This window comes from Crinia signifera, chromosome 7 (assembly GCF_055691185.1).
Source record: "Crinia signifera chromosome 7, ASM5569118v1, whole genome shotgun sequence".
Lineage (NCBI taxonomy): Eukaryota > Metazoa > Chordata > Amphibia > Anura > Myobatrachidae > Crinia > Crinia signifera.
Window position 1 is genome coordinate 193,659,369 of NC_139223.1, and position 26,339 is coordinate 193,685,707.

The window sequence follows — 26,339 nt, forward strand, 5'->3', positions numbered from 1 at the left end:
AGATAGACGTGGGAGAAGACTCCCGCCTCTGGCGATCCCTGCTTGACCACACAGTGCATCAGCTTATGCTGCTTTCCCACTGCAGACCCGTTTTAAGTTACAGGTAATCTGAAACGGTATTTAGCATTCCCACTGCAGCAGATTACAGTTTTAAATGCCATTTAAGTACCATTCCCATTGCAGGTAAAACGTTTTAGCTCTTCAAAACGTTTTTACAGCACAAATGAGTGCCTGTGACTTTAATGGGCTTTTCAGGGTTGTGGGGAGTGTCACAACACAGGCAACAACCAATCGCTTGAATTGTAGCCTGTTTACATTAAGAATACCGTTTAAGATGCATTCCCATTGCCTCTTAAACGGTAGATTACCGTTTAAAACACTGCTTTGAAAACGGGTTGAAATACCGTTTAACTTTAAACGGTATTTCAACTCTGGCGCTTTCCCACTGCAGCCTTAAACGGTATTTTGCCCTCAAAAATCGGCAATATACCGTTTTAAGGCTGCAGTGGGAAAGGGGCATTAGTGTGGCGGGATGCTCTAACGGGAAAACATGGTAAAAACCCTGTCATCGGGTGTTCGGATGCACTAAAGCCCCTTTGGCTGATGTGCTGGTACCGCTTATCCCCTATAATGGTAATACATCTATCACTGTGTTGGCAGGAGCTGATTGGTTGGTACTTTATCTCTGTCCACTTTATCTCTTGCTGACCTTTGATACATATGCCACCTGGGGTAGGGGGAGGATGATTCAATTACTCTCTACCGAGGCGGATCAGGAAGCTACACTGGCAATATATGAATATCTTGTCTGCTAAGGGAAGTGGGGGAATAAAAACTCATCCTACAACAATCCCTCAGTGATGATGTGTTGTGTCTCTCCTCCCTATCGAAAGCTACAGGTGTTGCAACCCGGTGCGAGGTTTCAAACAGCTGCGGTGTGGACCAGCTCTGAAGGCAGTCGGGCATCCCACCACTCTGCCCGGTTGTCACATCACGTCTATTCTGCCGGGCGAGCGGCGGGGTTCCCAGTGCGGGAGCAAATGTCGGCCGGTGGTGGTGCGGATGCAGGATGAGTGCGGCTCTTTGTGGTGTCACCCCAATGAAGGGTGACACCCGGTGCGGGGCCGCACCCACCTAGAAATGCCTTATCTAAAGATAGCAGTGCCGATAATGAAAGGGGTGGAGTTTCGGTATCAGCTAACATAGGGGGTAATTCAGGTTGATTTGCAAAAGCAAACTCCTTTAATGGACAAAACCATGTGCACTGCAGGTGGGGCAGATGTAACATGTGCAGAGAGAGTTGGATTTGGGTGACTTATTTTATTTCTGTGCCGAGTAAATACTGGCTGTTTCATTTTTACACTGCAATTTAGATTTCAGTTTGAACACACCCCATCCAAATGTAACTCTCTCTGCACATGTTACATCTGCCCCACCTGCAGTGCACATGGTTTTGTCCATTAGAGACGGAGTTTGCTTTTGCAATCCAACCTGAATCAGGCCCTTAATGTGCGCTTATATCACTTCTCCCAAATACATCTACCCCTATGCCCTGTGGAGGCTGATCGGGCTTGTATCATGAAAGTTGTACTCACTGAACTAAATGAATGCTAGAACTAATGTGCATCTAGAATTACTCAAGACAATGTAGTTCAATCATCTCCACATGCCGTAATACATGTGTCTGAGTGCAGCAGTGCCACCCATGGTAGTTTAGAGGAACTGACTCGGGATAATATAGCAGCTGATGTGCAGTGGATCATGTGACTTGTGAACTGATACCCCTTTCACATTGCAGCTTTAACACGGTATATTGCCGTTTTTTTACCATTTTAAAACGGGAACAGCTGCAGTGTGAATGCTCCATTGTCAATTTACCGGTTACAGAATACCGGTATTTTGAAACATACTGAGTTTGAAGAAACTCAGGAGCCCGAGGTGTGCTCCCTACCACCAGTGCTGTGCCTAAACACGTGCAAAGGGGGCCGTGCGATCGAAGTGGGTCCATCTACCGAAGGAGATAGGGCCCCGTTTTTCCCCTAACCCCTCTCAACCATAAGGCCGAATAGGGGAAAATAGGGAACGGTGGGTCCTCCTCGCCGAAGCTTAGAGAGACCCTCATTCCTCAACCCCCGGAAGGGTTAGGACGGTGGGTCCTCCGCACCCGAAGGTTTGGAGAGACCCTCAGTAGACTTCCCTCCACCTTGCGGCTCGGGGTCGTCCTCGGGGGGCACGAAGCTCTCCCCAAAAGGCGAGAGCTTCGGCACATTGGGGAAATGGAAGGCCCGAAAGGGTCGACCACACTACCCAAAAAAACGTGACAAAACTACAAAAAAACAAGGAACGTGAAAAGTGACGAACGTGAGAGGGGAAGAGAAATAAATAATAAAGGACCCTAGCCAGAAGGCCGGGGTGGGGGTGTGAAAAATTGTCCTTTAATTTTGAAACATACTGAGTTTGAAAAAACTCAGGAGCCCGAGGTGTGCTCCCTACCACCAGTGCTGTGCCTAAACACGTGCAAAGGGGGCCGTGCGTTCGAGTGGGCTTATCTCCCGGAGGAGACGGGCCCCGTTTTTCCCCTAACCCCTCTCAACCATAAGGCCAAAGAGGGGAAAATAGGGAACGGTGGGTCCTCTTCGCCGAAGCTTAGAGAGACCCTCATTCCTCAACCCCCAAAAGGGTTAGGACGGTGGGTCCTCCGCACCCCATGGTTTGGAGAGACCCGCAGTGGACTTCCCTCCGCCTTGCGGCTCGGGGTCGTCCTCGGGAGGACCGACACACTACAGAAAACAGAAAACGTGAAAAAGTGCACGAACGTGGAGAAGAAGAGAAATAAATAATAAAGAGGACCCCAGCCAGAAGGCCGGGGTGGGGGGTGTGAAAAATTGTCCTACCCCATCCAAAAGGACGAGGTAAGGACGTGAAGCGCTAACCTAGAGGGGGAAGTGCGCAGTGCAAGTGCTTACTTGTGCCAGGTGATTTGGGGATCACCCGTGCATGTTCAGCACCCCCGAGTTTCCCTGGGGGCACAGTGCAGCCTCGGACTCCAAGCAGCCAGCCAGTCAGCGTCCGACCAAGTGTTTCTCCGCTCAGCCAGTGGGCCCTTTCCGACCCCCGGCATGGGAATGGATACTCCACCGGGCTTTTTCGGTGAGTCTCCCCCGCAGAGGCCCAAATGGACCACCTGAGGAAGAAGAAACCACCTACTCAGTCCCGACGTTTCACCTCTCCCAGGGATTGAGTACTGGGCTGGGCTTTTCGCTGTCTCCCTGGCCGGGGGCGACATGTTACCCCCGGACCAGAGAGCAATCTACTCGGTCCCAGCTTTTCCCTTCTTCCTGGGAGTGGATACTAGACCGGGCTTTTCGAGTGACTCTCCCACAGAGGCAAAGACCCCTGAACAAGAGCCCCATCTCAAAGCACCGATGCTTCTCCCCTCCCTACCAGTGGAGAGAATGGTATTACCTCCCTAGCAGGGCATCGATACTCAGCCATTCCTAGCACTTGTCCAGAACATGAGGTAATGCTCGTCCTCAGCTCAGTAACAAGATGCTACGGTACTGCTTTTCTCTATTCTCTGCCAGGGGGCGGTCCAGACTCAACTGATAAGAACAGATACTACACTTGATCTTAGCTAAAAGGCTGAGAAGAAATTTTGAAACATACTTGCCTACCTGACCCTCTCCATGAGGGAGAAAATGCTCTGTTCCTGGACTTACCAGGTAGTTGATAAGAAAAGTGTTTCATCACATGTTATGGCAATCATACATTACCAGGGAAGTCCAGGAACAGAGCATTTTCTCCCTCATGGAGAGGGTCAGGCATACTTGCCGACTTCTCAGCTGGGCTTTGCGGGAGAGAGCAGTTTGTTTTAGGAAATAGGGGGCATAGGGAGCTCTCAAGCGTAATTTGGATAGCTCCGCCCATGGCCCCGCCCCATTTATGACATGTAAATGGGGCGGGGCCATGGGCGGAGCTATCCAAGGTACATTTCAAAGTGTACTTTAGTGCTACATTTATCAAATTTGAAAACCTTCCTTCTTCCCTCCATCCCTCCACGCTGCTGCAGCTTTATAAAATGAACCGTTCCTCTCCTCCTGCGACCTGCACCCTCATGCAGCAGCAGCGTGAGCGTGGGGGTCTGCAGTGAGGGGGGGAGAGAGACAGTCTGGGAGGGGAAGACAGCCTGAGCCCTATTAAAGAGAACAGCGGGGAGCAGAGGGAGAAAAGCAGGAGGGAAGCAGCCAGCCGCTAGCTTACCATGTCTGCGGCGCTGCCCTCTGCTGCTTGTGCCGCTCACTCTGCTGCTCCTTCGGCTAGCCCATGCTGTGCTCTGCTGCCAGGGCTATGACGGTGACCAAGTCCGGTCCTACAGAACCCCGGCCGGCATCTAATAGGATGCCGTGAGGTCGCCGTCAGACCCTGCACTCTGTGACTTACGCATGCGCAGTCACTGGTTTTTTTTTTTACAGGCAGGCTAAAGCGGGAGGATCCGATATATTCCCGGGAGACCGGGAGAAAGGATCAAAAGGCGGGATACTCCCGCTAAATGCGGCAGGGTCGGCAACCCTGGGGTCAGGTAGGCAAGTATGTTTTGAAACTTGTTAAAAGCAGGATCCTACACGTTTCTGAGCCGTTTTCCCTGCAGTCTGAACAGCTCAGAAACGGTATTTGCTACAAATGATAACCACACAAGGGTGATAGGTTATCTCCCTGCATGATCCCCGCCCACAAGCAGGAAATAAACATTTAAAATGAAAATGTATGGCTTTCTATGGGTGAAACGGGTTGAATCTGAAAGGTACAAAAACGGTATTGAAACTGCAATATACCATTTACAACATGCAATATGAAAGGGGTTTAACTGGCTTTTGACCCATATTAAGACACGTCTACAAAATTGGGTTGAAAGCAGGTTTGCAATGTGAAATGAACTGGTGAACTAATAAGCCAGAATGACTCCTAGCAATCTAGTTTGGGATACGGTCATTAGGTCTACATATTTCCCAACTTTATGAATATCAGAATATGGACACTCCTGCGGAGAAGCCGAGCAAGTGCCTGAAAAGGGGGTGTGGTGTATGTAAATTGGGGCGTGGCTTAGGCAAATTATGCCACGACTCCTTTTCGGCCGCGAATAGACACCGTGCGCATGTGCGCAGCGTCTATTCTGTCAGATTGGGGGGGGGGGGGGAATCCCAACTAATCCCCCCCCCCGACACTGCCGGCTGTGGGAGGGACCCGGGAACGTCCACAAAAACCGGGATGTTCCCGCGTTTAGCGGGACAGTTGGGAGGTTTGGGTCTACAACAACTAGGTCGACAAGCATTGGGTCGACACCACTAGGTCGACATGCAGCAAGGTCGACATGGGTCAAGGTCATGGTTGCCTACCTGACCCTCTCCTTCAGGGCTAGATTCTCTAATCTTCAAAAGTGATAAAATAGAGAGTGATAAACAGCCAGCCAATTTCAGCCTGAAGCATGGTGAGCCGAAGGGAGCGATGCGAGGGGATGCAGGGCACTTCAAACTGTGTCCATGTCGACTGTCGACATTCGGGTAAAAAAAAGTGAAAAACCCCCTGTCGACCTAGCCCATGTCGACCTAATGTTTGTGTCGCCCTAATGCCATGTCGACCTTAACCCATGTCGACCTTAACCCATGTCGACCTTAACCCATGTCGACCTTGCTGCTTGTCAACCTAGTGGTGTCGACCCAATGCTTATCGACCTAGTTGTTGTAGACCAAATGATCCACACCCTCTAGTGCAGTGGTAGCCAACTCCAGTCCTCGAGAGCTACCAACAGTTCATAATTTCCAGACAACCTAGCTGCTGTGCAGGTGCACTCATTACTGACTGACACATTTTAAAAGATCCAATGGTGGAGCTAATTACTTTACTTGCGATTCTGTAGGGAGACCTGGAACTGTTGGTATCTCTCGAGGACTGGAGTTGGCTACCCCAGAACTAGTTTAATCATCTCCACATAGTGCACATGTCTTAATACATTAGTTTAGAGGTAATGATTTGTAAATCCATACCTCCAACTTTCCACAACCCTGAAGAGGGACCTTTGCGCACCCTAAAGTTGTGGGCGTGGCCTCTTGGTAAGGGGGCATGACCTTCAAATCGCATCACTCACGTGAGGACACGCCCCCCTATTTTGTCGCTGATGCTCCTCTGCCTGTGGGGAATACATGCTGTGCGCATGCGGGTGGCAGCGGAGACTCCCAATTGGCTTCCCCCCTGCCGTAGGACACTGCTGGCCCTGGGAACGTCCCCAAAAAATGGGACGTTCCCGCGGAAAGCAGGACAGTTGGGATGTATGCCCTTACACACTGAGCCTATGACCCAGGTCATTGCTGAGACACCACAGGTCATGGTGTGATAGGTGCCCCAGAAGTATTGACCCCCTTTGTGACCGAGGTTGAACCAGCGACTGACCCCAGCAGTCTGCAGTGTGACCCAGCTTATCCCAAAATTGTGCCCCCTATTCTGGAAAGGTAGAATGCTGCGTCTTTCTATTCTACCATTCCATTTTGGATGTCGAAATAATAAAATGCAACCTTAATATATGTAATACTGTCCCACCCTCCAGTGTTACCCAGCTGACATCTCTATTGCTGTTGACAACATGATCCTAAACCCTACTCCTGAACCACAGGGGCGGGCGGAGGTTCGGGGAATCGCTGTTTACTCGAAACCCAGCAAGCAAGTCTGAATCGGGCCCATAGTGCACTACATATTATTAATACATGCAAGATTCATAATACATCGGATTTCAGTGTTTCAGCAAAACTTTTCATTAAATATGTATTAAATTGCTTTTCTTTGACACAGCTATATTTGTCATCATTCCCAAATCACATGTATTAAACGTAGCAGTTATATATGATTGTTATATCACAACAGTTATCTGTCACCTGGAAAACCAAACTCTTCTGCTTGTTGAAGAAAACACCAAAGAAGATTTCATCAAGTGACTTTAAGCATGACGTTGTCATGAGCGAGGTGTCCTGCCTGGTGCTAGAGCAAGTCTCTGTACTCATCACCGAGGTAAGGTGCGGTCAGCGCTTTGCCTGTCTTCCATAGTTACCTCTAGATAGCGTGTTATACTATTCAGTACATTATATCAATATCCTGTAAGCATTAATTTTAAAGTGAAGGAGGCAGATACTGTATGTTTTGCAGTTAAGGTGGCCATACACACGCAGATTTATCTTCAGATCTGGCTGGTTGGAACAAATACATGGTTATGGATGAGAGCAAATGACAGTTGACCATTTGCTTGGAAATGCTGGAAAAGTGACAAACTGTCACTCATCCATAACCATGTTTTTGTTCCAACCAGCCAGATCTGAAGATAAATCTTACTAGTGTATGGGCACCTTTAATCTTTCCATGTAAGGTGGTCGGCGACACTGGAGAACGATTATTACTGTACACACTGCCCGATATCATTCACGATATTGCTGTGACCTCACCCGCCCCCGCTCCGTACATGCAGTTGCTGATGTACAGATGACAGGGGGGAGTCGCGAATGACCCGCAGCCTCGTGCATCGTTAACCATATTGACAGTACACACTGGATAATATATACGCTATATCGTCAACGATATGGACGATATCACCCATTTCGCCCAGTGTGTACCCAGCTGTAGTTCCAATTGCAAATTAACCCATATACTTTCTATCACAGGCAAGGGGCCTTTTTATCTATCACTATTTTTGAAAGGTTCTAATGAGCTGGAAGGAGAGTTGACTTCTCGAAATCCCATGGCCCCACTGCAGAACTTGTAGAGTGTTGCCTGTGGGTGATTACAGTAACGGTGCCCATTAGGGCAATATTGCATGCAGTCCTTTGATTTTGACCGCATCTGTGCAATAAAATGAAGTGATGTATGCACGTAGAATGGGTCACCTGGCGTGATGCACGGGCCCGCTGGTGGGATGTCATGTCGATAGATATTATTTGCTGAACATAATATCTATTGAATTGCATGAGCGATCGCAAGTGGCTTTTAACCACATGCGATTGCTCGTGATGCGATCAGTGGCAGCAGCAATTGGCGGCAACAGTGTTGGCGGTTGGCATCCGATTTTGGGCGGTGGTGTAGCGCAGTGCTCTGCTGTTGGGTGGTGGTGTGAGCACTGAGCTCTCTCAGCTAATCAGTGGCCACCTGAATGTGAGGCCTCTGATTGGCTGAGAGCTCTCTTAGCCAATCAGAGGGCCACCCGGTGTTCTATAGTTTTTCAAATTCTGCTGCCGCCGCTGAGCCCCCGCCATCCGCCAGCGCTCCTGGCGCTTGTTCGTTGCAAGGAGTTACATGCTCGTTGCCTGCAATGGCCGCTGCCTTGGAGGAGACTGATGCTAGAGGTCCCACTACACCAGAAATGCATGTAATACTTGGCCAGGATGCTACAGGGTAGAAAAGATTAGGGCAATGGACAATGTTTGCTTTTTTTTCACTTTTCATCACTTTAGTACAGTTTGGTGTCTTATAGCTGAATCTGCAACATGTTTACCAGGTGCTGCTTGGAATTCTTTCTAACCCACTGATCTATAAGGACTGGCCAAAGGACTATCTAAAAGACATAAAGAGCCATATTGATAAACTGAAGTGTAAAATATTGAACTTGCAAGGGCTCATTTCAGGAAGAACCTTCTTAACGCTGCCCACATATACAGAAGATGAAGAAGTCAACATGTGAGTGTGTGGAATCTTTTACTTCCCTTTCATTATTCTGCATTCTGGAAAACATTGCATTCCTCCCTCCATCAACATCTCCCTGATCTCTCCAGTGCCATTCCCAGTGTCCTTACTGCCTCATTCTCCCCCTGTGTCCCACCAGCACCAACAACCTAACATGTGACTGACCACCTCCCACCAGTTATGTACATGTATTGATTTCCTTGTCCCAGGAATTGCAGTGTTGCTCCTAAAGTATATCTATTTGTCAATGCTCCCTGATCTGACCACCCACCACCACAACCCACCATCATTTTTTAAAATTTACTTCCTGATGAAGTTGTCCTCTAACCACATAAGTAATGTAACTCACATGAGTTGGCTGAGTGGCTCCAGCATGCACTTCTTCAGTGTGTGACTCGTTGAGCATGCTCCTCTGCAGTTCCTCCATGCTGCAGGAATGAGACTTTGGCTTGTGATGTCACTGCAACTCATTACCGCTGTTATAGTATGGGAAAGCCGGCCAACTAATTGTATCTGTGCCACGAGTAAAACCCAGGCAGCCAGCAGTGTCTCTGAGTCAGTTACTGATAGTGTCAGTGTAAAGCTTATCCTGGTCACAGATCAATTGCCATTTTCATGCTGACAATAATTCAGGAAATAATAAGAACAGTAAGGGGTATTGCTACTGTGTGTCATAATGTGTATAAGTGGTGTTATTGTGTGGTATAATGTGTTATAAGGGGCACTACTACTAATATTTTGCATAATGTGTATAAATGGTTCAACTGTGTGTTGTTATGTGTTTAAGGGGAACTACTGTGTTGATCAATGTGAATAAATGCTCTACCGTGTGGTTTTATGTGTATAAGAGGAACCACTGTGTGGTGTTATGTGTATAAGAGGTACTACTGTGTGACATGATGTGACAATGAGGTACTACTGTGTGGCATAACCTTAATAAAGGACACTACTGTTCAGTGTAAAGTGAATAAGTTTGTGTCGTAATTCGATTCGGGTACTCTGTGGCCATGTCCCTTCCCCACTCACTGGCCCTTATTCAGATCTGATCGCAGTACAAATTTGTTTGGAAAATGGGCAAAACCATGTGCACTGCAGATGGGGCAGATGTAACATGTGCAGAGAGAGTTACATTTGGGTGGGGTGTGAACTGAAACCTAAATTGCAGAGTAAAAATAATGCAGCCCTGCATAGAAACAAAATAACTCTCTCTGCACATGTTCCATCTGCCCCACGTGCAGTGCACATGGTTTTGCCCATTTTCCAAACAAATGTGTACTGCGATCAGATCAGAATAAAGGCCACTGTCCGTATGAAAAATATGGGGGAAACCAAAGCTTTTTTCTAGCACAAGGCGCTAAAATATCTAGTCATGGCTCTGACAGGAAGAACTACCATGGGTTCAGGGGGATTATTATGAGTCCAGAGGATAGAGCGACCCTCCTCCAAGGCTCCCACAACCCACACTACCACTATACTTTTTATTGAAGAATTACATGTATCAAAACGTATGCAATCCAAAAAATACATGAACAAAGGACATAGTCCAAAAACAGTAAGATGAACAACAATGATGAAGAATGTTGGAGCAGGAAATATTCAATGACAATGGAAAATAAACAGAACATAATGTATCCATTGAAGATAGGCATAACATATGGATGGCATAGTACAGTGCATGCTCATTTTTAGAGCAAGAGGAGGGACCTAAAGAACCTGATTATGTTTTGCTATGGGTTTCAAATTCACTGTTTTGCCCCTGCTTTGCTATATCAATGTTTGGATGACTCTTCTATGTGTCATTATTAATGATAAACTTAAAAATGTGTTTAGAAAATCCATGGCCTGTGTGTAATGAGGAAAATCTTTGAGGGTGGATATAAGATCTTCACTAACTTATTTTGGATTTTAGTTTTGCAAAAATTTTTTATTAACAAAAGTGTTTTTATGAATTTACCTGCATCAGTGTGAGCAGTAACGAGAGGATCACTCTGCACTACATAGAGACCATGATAATCCAATGGACCCATCAAATAACCGAGATCCTAAACCGGGACTCGGCGCAGAAGATTTTGCAGGGTGAGCATCCAGGACCATCTACTGAACTGGAGTTTTGGATGATGCAGAAAGAAAACTTACTCAGCGTTCGTTACCAGGTAAAAATCATTAAATAATGTAGATAATTATGTAGAGATACAGTACTAGATATTGTGCAAACATTACAGATGCTGTTAGTGTGACTGGTTGGGTGTGAAATGATGGTCAAAATCCCAACAGTAGAATCCTGATGAATCAGGAACTCTTACTCTCTCCCTACTGCCTAACCCTAACCAAACTCTCTCCTTAGTGCCTAACCCTACATCTAACCCTAACTCTCTTCTTAGTGTGTAACATTAACTCTCTCCCTAGATCTAAGCCTAACCCTCTCCCAAGTGTCTAACCCTATATCTAACCCTAACTCTCTCCTTAGTGCCTAACCCTACATCTAACCCTAACTCTCTCCTTAGTCTGTAACATTAACTCTCTCCCTAGATCTAAGCCTAACCCTCTCCCAAGTGTCTAACCCTATATCTAACCCTAACTCTCTCCTTAGTGCCTAACCCTACATCTAACCCTAACTCTCTTCTTAGTCTGTAACATTAACTCTCTCCCTAGATCTAAGCCTAACCTTCTCCCAAGTGTCTAACCCTATATCTAACCCTAACTCTCTCCTTAGTGCCTAACCCTACATCTAACCCTAACTCTCTCCTTAGTCTGTAACATTAACTCTCTCCCTAGATCTAAGCCTAACCCTCTCCCAAGTGTCTAACCCTATATCTAACCCTAACTCTCTCCTTAGTGCCTAACTATATTTAACCCTAGCTCTCTCCTTAGTCTGTAACATTAACTCTCTCCCTAGATCTAACCATAGCTCTCTCCCTAATGACTAACCCTAACTTTCCTCCTGGTACCTAACCCTAGCACCTAACTCTAGATCTAACCCTACCTCTCTCCCTAGTGCCTTGCCCTAACCCTGGCTCTTTCCCTAGTGTCTAAACTCTCCGGAGTGTCTCTCTCCCTAGTACCTAACCCTAGTGCCTATGCCTAGGTCTAACACTAACTGTCTCTCTCTAGTGTGTAACAGTAGCTCTTTCCCTAGTGCCTTGTCCTAACCCTAGCTCTTTCCCTAGTGTCTAACGTCTCCTAAAGTGTCTAACACTATCTCTCTCCTTAGTGCCTATATCTTACCTTAACTCTCTCTGTAGTGTCTAACTAGGGATGCCAATTCAGGGGCGTTTTTTTCAATCCCGAGATTAGAAAATGCTCAATCCCTGGATTCCAGGGTTTTAGTTTGTCAGAATCAGCTTTATTGGCTATGCTAGATGTACCCTGGGGAGGGCGATGGACATGTACAGGGGAGACACAGGGAACATCCTGTATATTTGCTGAGCTGCACAGCACCTAGGCAGCCATCCGCGGCGCCACTTGGTCGTTGCAACAGCCAGGTTGTCATTGTAAAGATGAACTCCACACGCATACACCCCTCGCCCTGCATGGTAACTTACACAGGGCTGTGCAGTGGTGGTAGGCAGCATGAGGACCATCACCATGGATGACAGTGGAATTGCGGACGGGTGCCGTAAGGTGGATGGGCTGTGCAGCAGTTGCACAGCTGGAGGCTCAGGAGCCTCCAGCCAGCATTTGAGCAGTATACTAAAAATGCTCTGCGCTGTTCGGCATTAAGAAAAGTTAATTTACGCATGCGCCTACTAATCCTAGAGTTCCAGGTTTGGAAGCTCCAATCCCGGGATTCAAGTCTCTGTGATTTAAAGCCAAAATCCCATCAATCCCTATCGTGGCCTCCCTATATGGCCTAACTCTCTCCCTAGTACCTACAACCTAACCCTAACACTGTCAGGATTCTTCAAAAATTTGAGTATTGGGATTTTGGACATTGGGATCCTGATTATGGGCCTGTTTCTGGCAAATCTCTTGCACCTAACTGACCGGTGTAATGCAGATGATAATGATGACAATCGCAGTGGACAGTAAATTCCATACATAAACAACCTCAAGGAAATGCAGAGGAATACTTATTTGCTCCTTCCAAGGGGTTGCTCCTATTAAATGTGATGTTCCCTTGCCGTGGCGTTTAAACGGCGGCAATGATGCGTAATCTCCCACCCTGCGCGGACTGGTTTCAGCCCGAATTCTCACTTTTTTGAGAATTACGGCTGCCGTAAAGTGTGGACGCTGCCGTGATGATACACGCCTGCAAAGCCATCACAGCTAATAGGAAAAATACACAAATAAGAATATCCCTTGTAGCAGCTTTAACATTTTTGAGTTATTATATGTTGTATGTTGTTATTGTATCTTGTTCTTTATGCAAAATCAACAATTGTCATTACTGATGCTACTAAAAGTGGTCATGATTTATTTAGGAATAGATTTAATTCAAAGTAGGCATGGGCACATTTGGGGCAGCAAGAAACCTGAGGTTGCACAACAAAGAAGTCTCCGCCTCGTTACCCTCTTCCTAATCAATGGGTAGTTTGTATTTTGCATCGTTCTTCCCATGTGTTTGCTTATAACTGTTTGTGTCTGCAAGAACCTTGGTGCCGTGTGTTGTTAGCATAAGACACAATACGAAATATTCACAAATTGTCCCTTATTTGTCCATAGCTTCAGACTTCGGAGTTTCAAAAAGTTATTGAGAAACTGCAGAATAAAAGGAGTAGTTATTACACAAGCTTCATGGGTCTAATTAATAAAGTGGATGAAGGTAGGAAAAATAACCTTGTCCTTGTGGTTTTTCTCTGTTTGGTCTGAACTATTATATTGACTTAGTCAATAGCTTTTTACTGAATAAAGATATTCACATTGACATTTACCAGTGATGATACAGTCTGTGTCATAGATAATAGGGCTGCTAGTTAGAGGAATTTTTTTTGTTTTTGTTACATCATATTCCGGTTTGCTAGCCATTTCTCGCTGTGATCTGTTACCTTTCCCCTGACTCATCTCTGTGCCCCTTCCCAACCATCACTCTTTCGGTCTCAGATAAATGTATCTCCCCCTCTCCCCCTTTGGGGGCATTACGGGTTGGGCAGGGGGGGGGGGGGTGTCTAGACACTTAAAGTGTCTTACCCCATCTTCCCATCTATGTCACCACCGTCTTTCTCTCCCCTTTCTGTCCATCAATCCCTTGACCCTAGGGGGGAAAGTGTGTGTGTGTGTGGGGTGGGGGTGACACACGGGGTGGAACTACGTTCCACCACATGTCTGAGGTGCCGGTCACATCCAATTTCCCTTGAATTACTCCCTGGAAGTACTTCCATCCAATTTGGCACATGATGTGCACTGATGGCTACAATGCCGATATATCTTATGTGCAGCAGGTTCAATTGCCGGATTCCGGTCTGATGCGCACAGGAACATACATCGGATCGGATGTCAAACACATGTAATTTGGCCACTTTTCACCAGATTTCTTGGCCCAATGTGTAATCAGTAGTAGGTAAGGGGGGGGGGGGCAGTAGAGGGGGGATAGCTGCCAGATCGAGGGACAGCAGGGGCCGAAGACTGATGTACACATGCAAGATTTTTTATAACTAAAAAAATCTGAATTCAATATAACATTTATTTCTCATGTTACTTTGCATATATTACTGCATTGATGGACTGATACTGAGTCTCGTGTTGCACAGATGATCAAAGCATGAGAGCGTGTAGAGAGGTGGCGCAGGGCCACAGTAGAGACCTGTCATAAATTTGTATTATTTCGGTGAATGGGTGGGTATGGGGGCCACAGTGCCTACAATGCTGTTAAGACTGCACTGGAGGATGCGAAAGACGCAGTAGCAAGCAACTCAGAATCAGCCTCATGATGTTTTATTCAATGTGTTGTTTTCAATAAAGTTAAGCGATTCTGATTTCTCTATTCCTGTAGCTCTGTCTGAAGCGCAAGAAATTGATTTGCATCTTCGTCCTCTGAAATTTTACATTGCTCATTTGAAAGAATCAAACTTCGCAGACATCGAAGGATTCTTCAGGCCTCTCTTTCACACCATCTTTCTCATATGGACCAACTCCCGCTGTTACAGCTGCCCTCAGCGCATCATTGTGCTCTTGCAAGAGTTCTGCAATCTTCTCATCGACAGAGTAAGACGACATTGTTCTCTAGACTTCCGCTCAGTTTATCATAAAGTATTATTTATCATCTTAAATTCATTTGAAGTATGAAAAAAAATATTATTGGATCGTTTGCATCAATCAAACAGAAATAATGAGAAATCGGTTAAAAATGACGTGTTAAGATAAAAGGGCTACGTATAGCATTACCCCATGGGGTTAGGACTGAAGTATTTAGAGGCATTGGGGCAGATGTATTAAGCCTTAACAAGAGATAAATTCAAGGGTGATAAGGAGAGATAAACGTCCAGCCAATCACCTGCTAACTGCCATGTTACAGGCTGTGTTTGAAAAAAGTCAGTAAGGAGCTGATTGGCTGGACGTGGATCTCTCTTTATCACCCTTGGATTTATCTCTTGTTAAGGCTTAATACATCTGCCCCATTATGAGTTCTGCGTCTTTGGATGGACTACTTTTGCAATTGCAGTGATTGACAGTCTGCTGTCAATGGGGGGCAACAAGTGGGTGGTGACGGCCACTGTTTCCAAAATGGAGGCCTGTCATTTTTATTATGGGGGAGTGCCGATGCCAGGATCTCAGTTGGAAGAAGGCTATTTCCTGGCCTCTTTATAAGAACTACAGCAAACAACTTACCCGATCTGATGGATCACGTAGTCGGCCGATGTTGTCGCAGCTGAGTAGATGCTGATCGCTAAAGCATGCAGGAGCTGTCTACTTATACCAGGGTAGAGACTAGATCCCCTTCAGTTTGGATTACAGGATGTGATGTTCAGTGAGGGCGGAAGTTGTTAGATGCCCTCACAACGTTTTCATTTTATCTGTAATTCACGTAGCGTAGGTGTTGGTTATTTTGTTTTATTTTAGCTGCATTGTACCCTCGCGGGCTCGCTACACTCGCACGCTTTGGGCACGGATTTATATTCCTCCTCCAGGTATACGTGGACCTAGGGTATGATGGGAAAATTGTCAAAACTGAAGGGGATCTAGACACTACCCTTATTACCAGAGGTCTCCTGCTGCATTACCATAATAGGGCATCACTGCATCGGTCTTTAATTACATAGGCCTATTATGCCTTTAATAGTGACGAGGGCCAGATGTATCAAGCTTCAAAAAGTGATCAAGTGGAGAGTGATAAGCAAGGAGCCAATCAGCTCCTACCTGCTATTTTTCAAACCCAGCCTGTAGCATGGAAGGGAGGAGCTGATTGGCTGGCTGTTTATCACTTTCTACATTATCACTTTTTGAAGCTTGATACATCTGGCCCTAGATGAGAACTCTAGAGTTGTAATATACTATCACTGGTAAATATTTCCCACATATTTATATACTTAAATACATAAGTTTATTTGATACTTACCATTTTTACGTTTATATTCTTTCTATTTCAACTTTGAAATTAATAAAAGTCTGAGAACTTCCTAATTCCTGAGGAGATCTTCAAAATGGAGCTAGAAGAAGGCTTGGAGAGAGTCCAAATGACTGTTGAGATGTTTCGCGCTTTCAAGAAAACATATTCATTTTGCGTGGAGAAAGTAGCCCTGAGTTCTGCAAATTGTGGCAGAATCAAAGAATGGGATTTCCCATCCAACCTAGTGTTCTTCAGGTTTGAAAGTGTTTTGGAAAGACTACTGTACATTGAGGTGAGATATGTCTTTTGTTATACATCGAACACCACCAATAGATTTCAGGAGCAGACTACCTGCTAACACAGGTGATCTGTTGTGTAATACCTATTAAGGTAGGTACACACTATGCAATAATTGTACTAATTTGCTGAAAACTGGGTGTTTGTCCAGTTTTATTGCATAGTGTGACTGAACAATTGTTTCAGCATTGTGCAGATAAACTGGAAAAATCTCAGGCTCATGATCCCAATGTAGTACAGTGTGTAGGCATTTGGATAATATGATCACATTTCCAATGTTTACAAAACAATACAGCTTTATTTAAAAAAAAAAAAACCTTTTACGTTTGCGTTTTTGATGCTTTCAATGGCGAAACCTCTGAAAGCGATTTTTGAAGTGTGATTTTTTTTCCGTCATGGCAAGACATGCGAGCGTTACTGCAGATTCGCAGAAAACATGCAATTTGCCGATAATTAGACCAAAAAATTGCACCTTTTACAAAATCGCACCTTATTACGTTTACCCCCATTTGTTGAATGGAACTACATCAATCCCTTCAGCTTCCAGCACTCTGTCAATCAGAATCCGCAAGATCCTGACACTGGTTCAGAGACTCCTACAAACCAGATCCCGACCAACATCTCTGCGGGCTCCTGCATTGGTTAGCCTTCTTCATATGGAATACATGAGAGAGGAAAGTGTATTCATAGTAACTTCAAAGGCCAAAATATAATAATTGAAAATGACAAAATAATTAATTCATAATTAAATTCATGTGTTATATTTTAGTTTAAAAATAGGAATGTTAAGCCTTTCTATGTAATGTCTAAAACACTGAGTAGTGGTCTGCAGCCAGGGCCATAACTGTATAAGTGGTGTTGCTGCACGGAACAAACCATCACTGTTCCACGGCCATTTCTACTGACAAGTTTGGGCTACCTTGAGCAGCTGCCTAAGACCCCCCTCCATTTTCTAGGGGCCTTCGAGCTGGGGCAGATTGGGTTGTGGGCATCTGCCTCTTGAGCTTCTTGGGAGGCAGTAGAGAGCTGCCTGGTCGCCTTGACTGTGAGTCACAAACAAACAGAGCAACCAAGCAGCATTAACTTCCTTCTTACCAGCCTGCGGCCAGACAGTGAATGGCTCTCAGCATGCTGCTTGGTGGATGACTGGAGAGGACTTGCATAGGGCACTAGATAGTCAGCTGCAGCTGCGTAAATCCTTGTTTAATAGAATAGATGCCCAGCATTTATTAATAAATAAATAAAATAATTCAGAGAACGGAAATGAACCCCACCTCCTCCACTCGTTTGTCTTCTTCCCCAATGAATGCAATCTGGTGATTGGTTACTTACACTGACCATGGTATCATTACACTGTCCCTATAGGCTGTGGGAAATGTATTTCAGATGGGCTCTGTATATAATATGATTGCAGTCTAAGTTTATAGGATATGGCTATAATTCTAGCTTTATATAAAAACATTATAGCAATGCCAGCGTCTAATCATTATTGTTTTTTACAAACAGTTGTACATATATTAACATATTCTCCGGTTCCCCTGCCTGAGCCGGTAATACTTATTAACACGGCTATCAGAAAGCTATCTCTACATCCCAGGCTGACATTCCGTATCTGCTGCATATTCATATGGAGGCGTTTACACCCATTGAATATTCATTTATGAAAATGGAGGCATTTCTGACTGTGCTAATGATGCTTAGCACGTCTATTAAGCCGGAGACATCAGCCAGAGATGATGGAGCTGCAGGACATTATTGTAATTATTGTCAGTGTGGCTGATTTTCATGCCTGCGTGAGTTACATGGAGCCTTCTGCCGGACTGATATCCGCAGGACTGCTGATTTTGGGATGCCCAGGTCAATGGGGCTAAATGCCAGAATCTATGATCTGTGCCATTATCTGCCAAATATGTTATGTTTCATTCGGTTGTAGGCATCCACCAGCTACAACAGCCAAAGCTTTGAGATCTGTTTTATATTGGAAAAGATTGATATAACGTTTCAACCTCATTCTGGACCTTTATCAGGCAAGCTTGCTGATTTCTCCAAGTGTGATACTTGTGGTGCTGCTAACCTTGACTAAGGTCCGGAATCTATCGCCACTAGCTGCATCAATCGACTAGCATGCCTGTGGCGGTTAGGGTAGTGCAGTGCACATGTGCGCCATAGGATTGCATGGGTGCAGAAGCTCCCTTCGAATGGGTGGGCACGGCTAGTCGCAATCATGACTAGTATGCAGGAGCGCCACGTTCAGAGGTCAGACGAGAGAGGACACATCTGTATGTCGTAAACTATGATAATCATAGTTATCTATTATACAGGGCCACAAATAAATGTAACCTTTGAGGATACATTTCATTCACACAAAGTTTAGAAGTTATGAGTGTACAATGGTCAAGGGCTAAGACAGATTCCCACCGGGATCTAGTTAGGATTCCGGCGGTTGGGATCCTAATGGTTAGAATCCCAACACTGGAATCCTAACACTGACAATGCCAATGGATGCCCAATGTAAGTATTAGGGTTACTAGGGTTAGTTTCAATTTAAAATTTAGGCACTAGGGCAGCCATTTCCAAACACGGTGCTCAAGGCACATTAACGGTCTAGTTTTAGTGATATCCAGGCTTCAGCACAGGTGACTTAATTAGTACATCAGCTATTTGGATTTAAACATCGGTGCCTGGATATCACTAAATGGTACGCGGTTAATGCGTCTTGAGGACTGTGGTTGGCAATGCCTGCACTAGGGAGAGGTTTAGGACAGTTAGGGTTAGGCTGTGACGGGGGATGATTAGGGTTAGGGATAGACCGCAGGAAGGGATAGATAGAGCTACAGTGGCAAACGCAGGATATTTAAAGGGGGGTTTCCAAATGTTATCCAAAGTCTCCCACACAGTAAGTACGGGAGACTGGGGGGAGCGTAACAGCCTTGAAAATTGGTCTTTTTATAAACTAGATATTGTATGGAATACAGTATTAATATTTAACAGTATACAGTATATATGGTCTATATTAGTATAGGCCTGGGGCTCCCAATCTTTTTCTAATCACGGCACCCTAGAGTATCAGAATTTTTCCACGGCACCCCTAGGCCCCAGAAAATATATATCAAATTAAGTAGATTGTGTTTATATGTGTATCTTAGGTTGAGTTATGTGGTAAAGGGCAGGATTTGGTTCTGATTGTACACATTTTATGATTGGCAGCCACCAGCACTGGTTTTGTCCAGAAATAATTGAACATAAATAATTTGAATAGGTCCTGGATGACGAACCCGGGGCACCCCTGCAAGTGTACCGAGGCACCCCAGGGAGCCTAGGCACACAGTTTGGGAACCACTGGTATAGGCTGTTTCAAACAATTGAATAAGATAAGTGGTCAGGAAAAGGTTAAACCTATAATAAATAAATACAAAAACATAATAGAACCAGTACTGTACTTTCTAAGCTCACAATCTCCCACTTCATGGTAAGGCTCCTGCAGGGTTGCCGACCCTCCCGGAATTTGCGGGAGTCTCCCGAAAATCGGGTCCCCCCTCCCGGCCCCCGGAAGGGTGGGAAACCCTCCCAGAATCAGGGGGACCCCCACTGAGCCCCCCCCGATCGCGGCAAAATGCTGCAATCCGCGGGTCTCAGAGGAGGGGGCGGAGCTAAAATGGCACAATCGTGTTCATGATGTCACCGTTAAGCCCCGCCTCCAAACTCGTAATGAAAGATTCCTCTCCGGGCTTCTCCTGGAGAGGATTTTTTGCAAGTCAGCAACCCTGGGCTCCTGTCTCTTCCTCCTGGCAGCTACTCTCTGGTCCATTACAATGCTTGAGGTCTCAGATCCACACATACAGTAAATCAGGCATGTCCAAACTGCGGCCCTCCAGCTGTTGTGAAACTACACCTCCCAGCATGCCTTGCCATAGTTTTAGCATTCCCTAAATGCAAAACAGTGGCAACGCATGAGGGGAATTGTAGTTTCACAACAGCTGGAGGGCCATAGTTTGGACATGCCTGCAGTAAATGTACTAGAAGTTGGTACTCTAGGCAAGTGCAGCAGCTCTGCTCTGTCCCTTAAGGTGCCCACACACGGTACAATTATTGTATACAATATCATATCGCATCGCATCGCATAGGTTTTGCAATGCAATGAGATGAGATGAGATCTAGTACAAAAAGTATGTGCAGCACATACTTGTTGAGCTGTGCGATGAGATGTGTGATGGGAATGTGCATCCCATCGCACCCAGCAATTGTACCGTGTATGGGCACCTTGACACTGCATGATGTGGTGGCAGCTATATTGATCATATTATATACCAGTACTACTGTCATAATTAAAGTCACTTGCCAAGAGGAGGGGGGTTTCCAGGCAACCAGAAACCCCCCTGCATTTGCCTATGAGCTAGACTGTGGGGGGGGGGGGGGGGGGACGGTTAGGGTTAGGCATACCCAAAAATCAATGGAGGGGGGATCTTAGAATGCACACCCGATTTACATGAGGTGCTATCATGCTGGGACTTGTAGTTCTGCAAAGAAAGACATGTGGTGCAGATGGACACTCCATATTATTAATCAAAATCAATCAATAATAGAGGTTCTTGGTATATTCATTGGCCAAGAAATATTTGCCCACCAACCAGCTTCACGGTAACCTCATTTCTGGTGGGTCCCTAATACTAAGAATCTGGGGCGCGGACCCCAAAAAGGCCAGCATAAGCCAGTCACCCCAGGGCAGCACACAAGTGAAAAACTAAGCTATAAATGTGTGTTAATAAGAAAGAAGCAGGAGCTAGAGGTTAAAAAGTGTAGTGCTAGGAAGTATAATATTAGTGAAAATAAATAGTGCTAAATAATGTTAGGGTGTGCCACCCTGAAAGCAACTCGGTTACACCAACCCAAGGGGAGCCGCGCCCCAAATCCATCTCCAAGACTAGCAATTAGTGTAAATTTTTAGGTCTTACCTTCATTGTGCCCTCAGTTTACCCAAAAATCAAGTCCTCCTCCTGGCCCCCCGGAAAGATGGACAAGCCATCCTCCCGCAGCTGACCCCAAGCCCCCCCCCCCCCCCCCGCGAGCGATTCTTGTCATCACGGCCCGCCACCCGGTGTAATGCCTGAAATACCGGCATTACATAGCAAAGGTTGTAGCCATGATTATGCAAATGAAATGGCCACACCCCCACCCTAATGCTAATTTTGATAGCCCGCATCCGTATACACCCCTTATGTGACACGGCCGCTGGCTCCACCCCTTACCTCCTGAGCTGGCTGCCCTCTCCCGGATAGGGCAGCCTAAAAGTCGGTAACCCTGGGGTTAGGCTGTGGGAGAAGAGGGATAGGGTTAATGGTAGGGTTACGTTTAAAATACTTATTGTCATCAGATGACATTCTAAGCATCGGGATTCCGCCTGACGGTATTCCGATACCACCCCCTCACACCTACAAACAGGCTGTTTCCATATTATTTGGACAGGACTCATCAGTGTAGATTACTTTTTTTTTTGCTCCGTAAATAAACATCCTAATTTAGAAAGTGAAAAGAAGGATATACTTTACCGATTTTTTACATTTTGTGTTTAAGGAAATGTTCACAGCAGCCATCGATTATTTGAAGTTAGAAAAAGTTGAAATTGGTGGATTTAGAGGTAAAATTCTCAGTGAAGAAGTTCATCTCATGAGCGAGGAGACGAATGAAATTTGGCGATTGCTACAGGAAGGCAAATACGATCCTCTAGATTATAGAGATATGGTAAGTATTTTTGTGCATTTTCCCATCTGTAAAGTTCTGATTTGTAGCGGGGCTTATAGGACAGCTTTGGAAGAAGCCTTAGATCTAACATCATCAAAGCCATTGGCTCTTCAGACCGATCTTGTTCGAACACTAGTCTGCATCGCTTTTTTTGCAGCGGATGCTGACGCAAAAATAAATCTATTCTATTCATTGTGTCCATCTCCGCTTGTACTTGCCTCTGGGTACGTTATAAAAGTAGCACAATTATATAGATTCTGCTCATTGCATTTCAGTGCATCCAAAGCATATTACGGCACTTGAAAAAGTCAATAGATCTCTATGGGAGCACATTGTGTACAAAAACAGCTTAAAAAGCATTGTTCTGTCATTTTCCAATTGATTTCACCGTCCAGTTTTTCCATTATATCCCATTCATTTCAATAGATTTGTGAGCTATTTGTAGAAAGACAGTTTAAAGACCACATAAATGAATGGCCGATATACATCAATTTAGCTAGATAGCACTGCTGATTGGTTTACCAACATCAAGAGAGTCACATAATCTCTACTGATGTGAGATCGAAGCTTCGAGTCATTGGGTCTCCCCTTCCTGCCAACCAATCACATCGTGGCTAGCAGAATCCCAGGAATCAATTCAATGTATTTATTTATTATTGCCAGTTATCTAGTTAGTATAGCGCACACATACATATTTCTAGACAATCTTTCAGCGATTTACGTCATTCCCTGCCCTAGTAGAGCTAAGAGTCTATGAGGCAGATTTAAAAGGGGATGGGATGCAAATGGCACGCTGCATACTGTAAGTCATAGGAGGCTCTTATAAAAAGATCACTTTTGCGATCCGCTGTCTGCGTCCGAAGACGCAGCATCAACGTGAACATGTGACATTAAAGCAGGGTTGATCTGACCCACAGGGGCACATAGGGAAACCCCCAGTGGGCCCCTTGTATTGGGGGGGGGGGACCCTATCTCCTCCTGGGGCTATGCTGAGAAGTCAAAACAGTTTATGGCCGGCCGATCCCCCATGAGCCTACTTTTCACACGATTTCTCAGCCTGATCCCTCTGACTACTATACGGGGGGACTTTAGGGCTAGCCAAACCTCTGCGGCAGCCCCCTCTTGAGATTAGCCACACCCCTAGAAAAAGGGCCCCTATCACGCATTTCCCGGTGGGCCCTTCATTTCTCAGTCCGACACTGCATTTGAGTGGCCGGCAAAACGATCTTATAGCACCCCCAGAAAATGGAGCCAAAATGCCCCCATTGTCTTCAACGTTCCCCATCCCCACCCCTAAACTTCAGCAGTGTTATAACACTAATGTTGACATTTTAACCATGTCAACATCATAACATTAGACATTCTGCTGTCCACATTTTAAATGTTGACATTGTGAATGTACACCTAACAGTACAGGATTTTAAGGATATCCAAACTTGAGCATAGGTGCTTTAAATAGTCCTCAGTTATTTTGATTTAAGCCTCTATGCTCAACAATGTATGTCCCTAAAACCTGGACTCTTTGGGTGAAATTTACTAAGATGTGAAATACACTTCACAGGTGATGTTGCTATGGGCAATCAATCACATCCTGTCTACTATCTTCTAGAGGGTGGTAAATAAATAAGAAGTAGATTCTGATTGGTTACCCATAGCAACATGACCTGTGAAATGTATTTCACATCTTAGTAAATTTCACCCTTTGGGGTTTATGATGCGATTTCTACTCGAGGTGGGATGTTGCCCATAGCAACCAACCAGAATCTGCTTCTTATTTGTTTTGCACCTTCTAGATGTTAATAGATTGAATCAGATTGGTTGCCAATAGCAACATCCCATATTCAGTAGAACTCTCTTAGTGAATAAACTCCTTTGTGTGCCTTGAGGGCCGAGGTTGCGAAGCACTGCCCTATGGAATGATGGGTAAATGGAAATGGGATGGGCTGCTGTGACTTGATATAAATCTATGTTCCAGGGCTTTGTGACTGATTACACGAGATACCGTCAGCAAATAAACGGCTTCGACCATCATTTAGGCCGGATTTTGAACTTGGCATTCAATGAGTCCAATGGACTGGAATCGGCATTTAAGGTAAGTGAAATACCAGAAGGAACAAATCAGTCTGTCTTCACCTGAAGGAGAAAGGCCCGATTCAATAGCGATTGGTCCCCAGCGTATTCGTGCTGGAGACCGATTGTGCGTCTCTGTGCAGGGCTGCTGTACAAACGCCTTCAGCGAATATCACAGTCGCAGAGGAGTCTGTATGGGTAGGGGAGGGAGGCAGTCTGGGGGGCTAAAGGGGAACGCAGGTGGGCCGATGCCTGCATGGGGTGGCGGGACTCAAGCACCCGCCCCCTCATCACCGGACACCGAAGGAAATAGAAGACCGTTCGATTTCTCTCCCCTTTAGCTGCATGCGAGGGGATGTGTTAACATACATCCCCTCGCATGTTACCTAGAGAGGGACAGGGGAATTCGGCCGGGCGGCGTTAAGCCACTCGCTAAGCAATGAAAGACCGCTGCTTAGCAAGCAGTGTGGAATCATTCCCTTAAAGAGCAGACAGGAAGGTGCTGTCAGGTTCCGTGTGCGGAGCAGTAAGTAGTATCGCTGCTCATTGTCTAAACAATTCAAAAGAGTTGAACAGTTTCATAAAACTCCAAAAAAAGATGCAGAGGACACAGTAAAAAATACAATGTCAACATAATAAAAGGTACTCACTAGGGGTAAAAAGAGGAGTACAAGGAAAATAAAAAGGATGACAGCAGGGAAAATTGCTGCCAAGGACAATATCCCACTGTGTGAAAAACAGTTTTACTAGCGACGCTGTAAGAATTCGGCTGAAAAAGTAGCAGAGACATTTTAAAATCATCATTAAATTGTAGACGGGACAGTGGCTGTCCAGGTGGTATGACCACAGAGCTCGGTGTATTTATAATGAAGACTGGGGTTCCATGCTTTATACGCTACCAGACGATCAGAATGATAAAGTTAAGTAACCTTTTACCTGGTGTGGGGGCACCCGAAACAAAATGGAAAAATGATTGTGTCTCAAATGCAGCAATCGCAGCAGAATTATGCGGCAGCACCCACTAATTCCGCTGCCAGTCATTTAGGAGAATTATGAGCATTTTAAAGAAACCATCACCAACTGGCAATAGTTATAGGCTAGCTCTGTGGTTATGTAATCAACTGTATAACATCCTGTTGCTAAAACTTTTTCTTTCTCCCCCCCTTCCCCCTTTGATGAAACTCATTTGATTCCTATTCATTGTTCTGGTGATGCCTTTGTTACACATAACTACAGATTTGTAACATTTTTGTATTTAGAAAGTTCCAGTTTATTCATTTCAAGATATGAAAGCGACAAACAGCAAAATATTCAATATCCGATTCCTATTTGTACGCAAACCAGTTGGGTTGAATACAAATACCATGTACGGGTGTCTGAGTAGGTGATAATGCCAGGGGCGTAAGTTTATCTCAGTCGCCCGGAGGCAAGTTGGAGTTTGGTGCCCCCCCAAATATGGTGTGTGTTAACATTCGTCTGTTTGTATCATCTCACATTCAAGCAACATTGCTTGCTGCAGCTGATTGGTACCAGGAAGGAGTCATCTTGACCTCTATAGCAGGGCTCCTGGTATAGAGCTGATTAGCTACAGGTGTGCCGCACACCTCCACTGTAAGAGCAGTGGTCACACGCAGATCCCGCTGTGAATTACATAGGAGCTGCTTTACATGCAGGTGCCCCTTCAGGGCTTGGAGCCCGGATGCTGGAGCCTCCATTGACTCTGGGAGTTACGCCCCTGAATGTTTCCATTCTGCAGAATGGATCTTGTGATGTCGCTTACAGTTGCTGACATGCTGTGACATTTAGAGGGCGGCGCCCATCGCTGTTTTCTTAACGCAGAAGGTGCTTTGTTCCCGTTTTTAGCAGTCAGAAATTTTTTGTGTCTGGAACCTATTGTCAGATGCTCGCTGACTGGTGCCTACAACCATTGCGAATTGCCACCCTTTGGTTGTGATATGATCGGAGGTAGTGCCCCCTTACGCAACACTCGGATCCTCCCTAATGCTAACAGGAGGTGTTTATATGCACAGTCGCT

General features: G+C 45.4%; 1 pseudogene; it reads right to left on the reverse strand.

Moving 5' to 3' along the window:
* Positions 1-3,515: 3,515 nt before the first annotated feature.
* Positions 3,516-3,654, reverse strand: LOC146025471 (U2 spliceosomal RNA; annotated as a pseudogene).
* Between the last annotated feature and the right edge of the window lie 22,685 nt (positions 3,655-26,339).